Raw genomic sequence first — 8,979 nt, 5'->3', positions numbered from 1 at the left:
GTGTGTGTGTGTGTGTGTGTGTGTGTGTGTGTGTGTGTGTGTGTGTGCGTGTGTGTTGGAGGAGGGAGTAAACCAACACCTAAAATGTTACAAGCAGAAGCGTGGGTATCGAGGTGGGAAAACGAGGTGATGAGGATGAATGCGAGTGTGTGCACGCATGACACAGAGCGGTGATGCAGTGTGAGAATATCAGGTGCGCCCTTCTCTGCAGACAATGGGGTCAAGGCTGGGTGGGTATAGTCTTCAGAGAGGGGGGGTGGTTACAGAGTGGGTGGACTCAGATGGGGTGTGGGAGAGGACAGCTGGCTGTACAGTAGCAAACACAAAGCATGCTAATTGTGGAGGAGAGTGTTTGTGGGGTGGGGAAGCGGACTAAAAAGCGGGATGATGAGAAGGAGGGGTGTGTGGAGGTTGGGGAGGGGATAGAAGCAAGAAAAGACAATGAAATTGTGGGGGGGGGGGGAGGGGTTGCAGAAGATATGAAGCAGATGGGAAGGGAAGAAAGAGTGGGTTGCTGCAGCAGAACCCCATGCAGCCACAGCTACTGAGCCAAAACTGCTGCAGCTGTGACCACAGAAAGTTCATGTGTGACTTTACAAGTTTGGGGTAGAAGTTACTGTGTGCTTTCAATTACATCTGGGCAGTGCTGTGGCTTTGAAAGTCAGACCACATGCAGGACTTGAGCCTGATTCATGGCAACACGCGACAGAATGGCCAAGCAGAGGGGAGTTAAAAACGGATGAGCCAGGCTTGGGAAAGCGAGCGCTGCAGAAACAGAGAAGGTTAAAGAGCAAGAGATTGAAAGGGCCGTAGAGACAGAGAATAAGTGAGCAAAAGATTGAGAAAAACACAGATTATACGAAGACAGGATGAGATCAAAAGGAGGAGGAAGCGGTGAAATATGGACACGGTCCAGGGCAGGTGGGAGGGAGGGAAGTGACTGAAGCAAAGTCATGATGGAGACAAAGAGTGATAAAAGGTGAGGGAAGTGCATGGGAGCGAAGGGACGGCACCGAGTCAGGGAATGCAAAGTGAAAGAAATAGATGGGAAGGTTGTGGAAAGGGGAAAAAGGATAGGAGAGTTGGATTAAACGAAATGAATGCAGAGGAGGGCTCGTAAAAATGAAAGAAAGAGGCGATAGGAGTAGAGAAGAGGCAGGAGGAGAAAGAGGGCACAGATAGAAAGAGGCGGCTGGAGGGGGGGTTGGAGGAGGGGGAGGGCAGAGGGAGAGGAAGAGATTAATAGTTTTGTAGATCTGCTCCTGTGTTGCTACCTCAAGAGTAATGCGTTCTCTCCGCAATCCTTTTTTCCATCCTCCTAGATTCCCTCTTAAAAGAGCTTTCTGGAATAGACACAGTCGCACACACTCAACGTGTACACACAATCATGTGCGTGCTTGTGTGTGTGAGACACATTTACACAGATGTACACACAATGAATATCTGCTGTGATTCATGTAAGCTGTCTCCATTCCAGTGAGCATTTGCCAGCTCACTAATAGGAGGAATTCTTTAATACCCCGCCACTATGGATTTCAAAGCCACTTACTGTAGTTCACGTCTGTGAACGCATTCAAAGGCCCAGGCCTTCAATCTGCTGCCATAAATAACCAACAATGCAGAGCAGGTTGTCCAGAGGGTGGGGAGATTTGTGGGGGAAAAAAGTGGTGTGCAGGTAAACATGCGTGCACGTTTGGTACTGCATCGCCATGCATGCAAAAAAATAACAACAAAAAAAAAACATTTAAGTAGTCCCAACAGCAAGAGTTTCTAGAGAGGAACTTTGATCTTGGTGCTTATATGATTAATTACCTCGGCACCGTATCTGTCAGTGCCTCTGAGGCTCCTGGGCTATTCAACTCAATATTCACCATGTTCAACATCAGCATGTTGAAAGCTGAAACCAGAACCTATTGTCTGGGGTCTTCCTCCTTGTGAAAAAATAAATAAATAAATAAGAAAGAGCGAAGCAATTTATGATGTTTAATTGTCAAAGTGTCACAGTGATCTCTCTCTTTATTTACCCTGCCAAGATTTTACTTCACAAACCAGTCACTACAAAAATAAAGTCTTTATCAAAATATGTTAATGATGGTTTCAAACATTTATGGATAATACGCCCGAGTTTTGAAGATTTAGCATTTCCACCGCTCCGACTCTCCCTGCAAAGGGCCATCGTGAAGCAGCAGTGTGTTCCTGCGGCAGAAGTTGAGCTCTGGCGTCATTAATATTTAGCTCTAGAATGCTAATGATCTCTCTGAATCATATCATCACGCCACAACCTCCAATTAACCTCTCCCGAACGTGATTGTACCCCCGCCCTCCAACACACACACCCACACCCACACACACACAGTCAGTCTTTTTTTTCTTACATCTTTTCTTTTTCATTCTCCATCTCTCAGTGGGACTCTTTGCCTTTGCCTCCTTCACCTCTGTTTCATCTCTAATGCTCATTGGCACATTTTACCCCTCAAAAGAATGTATGGTGAGACAGGTCACCCCCCCAATCCCTTTTGTGTTTGTGAGTGTTTGCGTTAGCACCGCCCCTGGATCAGGGCCGTCCAAACCTGAAAGACAGGCTCATTTTGCCTTTCTGATTTCATCTAGTCTCCCGTGAGATCCAGACCCATCCTCTATTTGTCCTTGGTACATTTTTAATAAAGCTAATCGGAGATTGGTGGATGAACCTCATCACCTGCCTGTCACTCTTTCACTTTTCATTCACTCCGCGATGCAGTCAAGAAGCAGAGGGAGAGCTCTCAGAGAGGGAAGATGTTTTTTGTAGCTTTGAACTTCACAGTACTTTGTCCCCCATAAAGGTTAGCACAGGTACATGTAGCTTGTCTAATGTGCAACGGCATGAATGCACACATACACATGCTGTATCAGTTCCAGTGAGTCATTTTTGTGTTTTGCCAGTAACAGCATGCTTTATTAGCAGTAAAAGGCCAGGAGACGACATTAGCACTTTTTAAAACCCAGACCTTTTTTTTTAAATTATTAACATTTTCACTTGACATTGCCCAATCTGTTAAAAGGAAAACATTCTGCACTATTTTCTTATCCTGAGTTGCAGACTATAATGTGATCACAGAAGTCACCTTGAGAGAGGAACCGGCGTCATAATCTTCAAAACAAATTTACAGTAAACTTGTGTTGTTTAGCTGTGAAAATAAAAAAAAGGAAAAACATTATTGTTTAAACTACATTACTGCATTCACAGCACAGACTTTAAAAGATTTATATAACCTCTCATGGTCAGCCAGGAGCAACTCATCTGGTTGCAAAAGAAAACAAACATGCTGAAACCTTACTGTGTCTCACCAGTGTTAAAGGTGGGCAGGCACCAATGAAATATGAAATTTTGTATGACTGGACGGCTGTCAATGAGCATAATATTATTTTTGATAAAAGCAGTAAATGTTAGAAATGTTACTTTTTTAGCCATTACTGTATTTCACATTAATTTTGAGCAAAACTAGAGTGGAGTCATCATCAAGTGTCATCAGAAGGTCTGGTTAATATTTGTGTGTACAACACATATTTGTACAAATGTCAGCAAGTAAACATGCTGAAGTTGTTAATAAATATCAGCAAACATGATGGCATATCTGATTAATGTTAAAGTGCATTTGTACATTTTAAAATGCTGATTATTTATTTATTTATTTATTTATTTATTTATTTATTTATTTATTTATTTATTTATTTATGTGAAGGTCCTCCCAGTCTGCCACATAAATGCTCCTCAGAGAACAATGTCCAAGTTTGACTTCACTAACCGTTGTCTTGGAGAAAACTTTAAGAGTCAATAGGCACCAAAACCAATGTGTGCATATTGATTCAGAGACACAAAAAAAAAAATTAATAAAAGAAAGAAAAAGAAATATGCATCGGCAATGCAAAAAAAAAAAAAACTATCCAAGCAAAGATGAGATATAAACATACATATTTTTTTCAGGCTGTTAGCATCAGAGTTCACAACACTGCAAACATAATTTAAGGACCTCATACAATAATTTTATCGACTGTGTTTTAGTGATTAGCAATTGATGTGGAAAGTAAATTATTTCATCATTTTATGATTGTTTTTATTGCAGTCACTGGAGCACAATCATGTCAGTCTGCATTTTTGCAGAGGCTTCATTAAAGTTTTTTTTTTACTGAATGTGCTTAAGTCCTGTTAGGTTTTGTCGTGCATACTTGTAATTCACCCCTTCATTTATCTTCCCCCCTCTCTTTTGTAGCACTGATTGTGATGAATTGAGTCATCTTAAGTGTTTCCTCTCTGCGTGCATCCCGGGAGGATTCCGTTCTCCCTCTATTTTCTCATACTGCCCCCCGCACCCTCCTTCCAATGAATTCCTCCACTTTCTGTGCTCTCATCTTTCCATCCTTTACCTTCGTGCAGTTGTCCTTTGCATCTCCTGCGCCCTGTCTTATGGCTGTTTTCCAGGAATCATTTCTGTCTCCATTTTTTATTTTATTTTGTCCTGAAAGCATTATTTGAATCACAGCCATGCTCCTAGACCTCTCTGCCACCTCACTGTGCAGTAAATAGATAATTTACAGAATGGAGAGTGACTATAGATATTAATAGCGGTGAGTTATGAGTTGTGCTGCATATCAAAGGAGAATTGTGAAAATGTTTTTCATAGATGAGCCAAACACAGAGCCATAGTCCCACACACAAACCATGCACACTCAGTTACATCTGCCTTTACTGCAATGCAGTTAGAAAAGGTCACGACCTGTGGTAATCTGCAGCATAACAGCCATAACAAAAGCACTTTAGAGATTTTCTGGGAGAAAAATCAAAGCTGAATATTAATTAGCTGCCGACACATTCAGCATGCAGGCAGCTTGTTCTCACGTACATTTTGATGTTTGATCAATAACCTCTGACAACACACTTTAACCCACTGGTATCCATTTGGCCCCATTGTTTTAACATATGGATTATGTTTACAACTACATCTGCTAATTGTCATTCTCATACACATGGAACATAGAAGTAAAACAATGTAAACACTACAAAGAGACATTTACCTCTGCTGATTGGTTGTTTCTTTGAGTTTAACCAATTCACATAATAGTGTTTAAAACTTTTTCTCTCTAGTTTTTTTTTTTTTTTTTTTTTTTTTTTTTGCCAGAAATGTTGCCAAAGTTTTTAAAGAACATGGTTAGGTTTAAATAATTTACCCACATTGTGAGGTTAATACAAGGCTAGGCCAAATATGTGACCCATAAATAACACTTTCATCCTGTTATTTGTTCACCTTGGTTATTATTATTATTTTATTATTTTATTCCATCATGTATTTGTTTGAAAATGTTGTTTCTTCCATCCAATAATTTTCTTTACCCACTTCTCCTTACCCAGTTGGGAGGACCTGGTGTCTGCCTCCAACCGCAGGTGCATCACAGGGACACATAAAGACAAAGGAGATAAATAAAAATTTAATACTTTTACTCAAACCATGGGGATAATTTAGAGTTAACAGCTAACCTAACATGCATGTTTTTCGACTTTGGAATAAAACCAGAGTAGAGAAAATGCATGCATGCACAGAGACTCTACCCATAAAAGCCCCAGCCTAGAACCTGACACCTTCTCCCTTAGAGCCAACAGCTCTAACCACTGCTCTGATGTGCCACTGAAACCTGCAATGTGTTTTTATTTTTAAAGCTTATTGCAAATGTCCTTTTTTTCCCAATACTTTTTAGGTTACCATTGCAATGTGTCACACTACAGGAAGGCCACTGTGGGAAAAGCCCAGCAAATAAAAAAAGATTGGTCCATAATGTCCTATATGACACAAAGGGCAACTTAGCAAATGTCATATGTGATGACTTGGGGAGAGGTTGGTTGATATCTTGGGAACGAACTGACGCATCAATAAAAGTTTTATTGCCACTGAGGAATGGCTGTTCTTAAATGACCATTTAATAATGTGTAATGAGCAGACATTTCTCATTAACTCTTTAACATTGTGAGAAGTATTATGGGCCACTCATAAGAGACCTTTGTATTTGTAGGTAACTACGTAATGCAAAGTAAACTTTGTGCAAAGTCAATCACTTGAAGCAATTTGACATTTTTGAAGTTTGAGTTGTTTTGAGGTGTAGATGATAAAAAAATAAGACTTTATATGGAGTTAATTTTTGAACACCAGTTTCCTTGGTTCATTTATTTTGTCATCCCTGCTTCTTTAAACAAAGAGTATTTTGACCACTGATTGCTGCTGGGAAAAAATATGCTGACTGCTCATAATTACTTCAAAAAACCTCACTTCAAAAACATTCACAAAAGCACTAGCTGACACATGACTTTTGACATTTGCATTTTCATAAATAACTGCTCCAGATGACATGTTAGAAGTTTCAGACGCGTGCATTGCATGTATTAAGCACGTGTGAGAAAACTAAGTGAGATGCATTTGTGAGGCATTCAGAGGGTTTATTAGGAAAACCACATTCTTATGTAAATCAGGTGACACATTTTCCTCAAAATGCCCAGAGGAACTAATACCTCCCCCGATCAAAACATTCCCATCAGGCTGTCAAAAAATGTAAATGTTCCAGCTGTGTGTTTGAAATGTTTTGATAAACTAGCAGTTGCCAATACAGGCTTTACACATGTATGAAAAGTAAATGAAAAGGAAAAAAAATGTTTTCGAGACCTCAGAAGTGAGAAATCAGTTACACCCTCAGTCCATCAATAACAGTTTTGTCACACCTTTACCTCATGGGGGATGTGGGTATTTATTTGGGGAGAGAACTTCAGTATTTGCTGTACAGCACTTGGCTGTATATGCCTTTGATTTGCCAATCAAGATGGTGACTTTTGAACGACCGCCACTGCATCCAAAGACAGCCAGCCAGAGGCCTGTCAGTGTTCAAAGCCAAGGACTTTCTCAGTATCTGCGCCGCTACACCCACATGTTATGAGATGACACATCAAGAAGCTGTTACTGCTGGGCTTCATACATCTGTACACAAATAAACTTGATCCTAAACATCGTGTTTATGTGCTTGAACACTGCAGAAACATACTTCTATTCATAGATTCTTGTGTTCCATTGGACACACACACACAGCACATCTACTTGAGGGTGTTGGCAGGAAATGCTGTTTAACACTGTCTCATCTGCTCACTGTCACGGGACAAAACAGAGTGAGGGAAAGAGAAGAGCTAAAGAGAAAAGGGGCATTAAAAAAGTGCCTCACAGTCACACCAGAGTTTCAGTGAAGCCAGCAGAGAGATGGGGGAAACAGTAAAGTGTTGGTGTTAATGGCAGGTGGCTGCAAAAACAGCAGAACAGAAGTGAAAGTTTAAAAAAAAATCAATAAAGAAAGCGAAGAGAAATGTGTGAGGAAAAAAATAATAATAAAAAAAGCATGACTGCGGTGATATAGAGAGTCAAAAGTGGAAGGAGAACTTGAGGTGCGGCTCGAATAAGCAAGTGTTGATGACTGTGAATCACTGGCACTTTAAGTGTTCACAAAAAAAGGTGGGGTCATTATCAGCACTATTTTAAAGCAGATCAAAGATGGAGCATGAAGAAGATGCATAAAAGAACAGACTGCATCAGGGAGAGCACAGTTCAGAACGGAAGCTGGATTAAAGGGAGACGAGGGGAAACCTGATTTAATAGGTTGTGTCAGTGGGGGGAAAAGACAAATGGAAAAGTGGTAGAAAAGGAAGATTTAGCCACTTATATTATCAGAACATTTAAATGCTTCAAACCAGCATCTGTATTTCAGTGTTTTAACTTGCTGTGATTTAAAAGCCCAGTGACAGTGACTCATTATATCTGTTCACCTACACAAACCCTTTAATATAAAAATGTGAACAAAAACTAATATCATCCTGTGATATAATACTTTTGTCAATAAACTTTGCAATAACGCTATAATTCAATATAGTGCAGTAGTGCTATTTTTAAAGGATGTTATATTCACGTGTGTAAGATACAGTCAAGAAATGTATTTTCTCTGGCTGGACTGGAACAGATGAAACAATGCACCAAGCAAATATAAATGATATTGCCATACTCTGAAAATAGTGGGGATGAGGAAACACTGATTTAAACTGAATATAGTGCTGTTTGCAGAAAACAAACATATACAGTGTAGCTGCTTAAATGTTTTATTCCTGCTGATTGTGTGTAAATTTATTGATTAAAAGAATGACATGCTGAATGAAAGGTATGTATAAAGGCATGAAACAAAGGTATGCATAAAGGTAAACATTTTTCCACACAAATGTATTGATTGTGTGCTAAATCCATACAACCACTGTATGTTGTAGTTGTTTGTATGTTGACTATTGTATGCATTTTATAACAGAACTTGGAGGTTGTCAGGTCATGTTGCAGAATTGTTGATAAAGCCCAGAAACTCACTGACTGACTGACCTACACAAGGAGAGGTCAGTAAAAAAAAACAAATTAATAAATTACTGGACTGGAGGACTGATCCTGGTCGAGCCATCCACTACATGGTGAGTTCAGGTTGCTTTTGTCTGGATGCAGGTATCTGTTGCCAAGATGCAGGACCAATAAACCGGAAAAAAGTTATTCACCCCTGCAGCAATCAGGATATTAATGAACAGTTATGACTGTAGTGTATTGATTTTAGGATGCTGTTTGGTCATGTATGAATGTTTGCTTTTGTTTCTGACTTCTAGATGTCAAACACATTGCCACTAGAGGATATTAAAGATTCTTAGACTTGGTTTATTTCAGAGTGAAATATGTGTGCTATTCCAAAGTAACATGCCGGGTCAATAAAATCTTGGATTCAAGGATTCACTTGACTTCTTTACTAGTGTTGGTTCATTACATATCTTGGTTGGTTGGGCAAATTTTAATTAATTATTGAATAAACCAATACATTTTCAAACAAATTGAGTATTTTTAATGTAATACATTGAATAAACCAATACATTTTCAAACAAATTGAGTATTTTTA

This window comes from Austrofundulus limnaeus, unplaced genomic scaffold (assembly GCF_001266775.1).
Source record: "Austrofundulus limnaeus strain Quisiro unplaced genomic scaffold, Austrofundulus_limnaeus-1.0 Scaffold99, whole genome shotgun sequence".
In the NCBI taxonomy this organism is placed as follows: domain Eukaryota; kingdom Metazoa; phylum Chordata; class Actinopteri; order Cyprinodontiformes; family Rivulidae; genus Austrofundulus; species Austrofundulus limnaeus.
The sequence above is the reverse complement of the archived record's forward strand: the minus strand, read 5'-3'. Positions refer to the sequence as shown.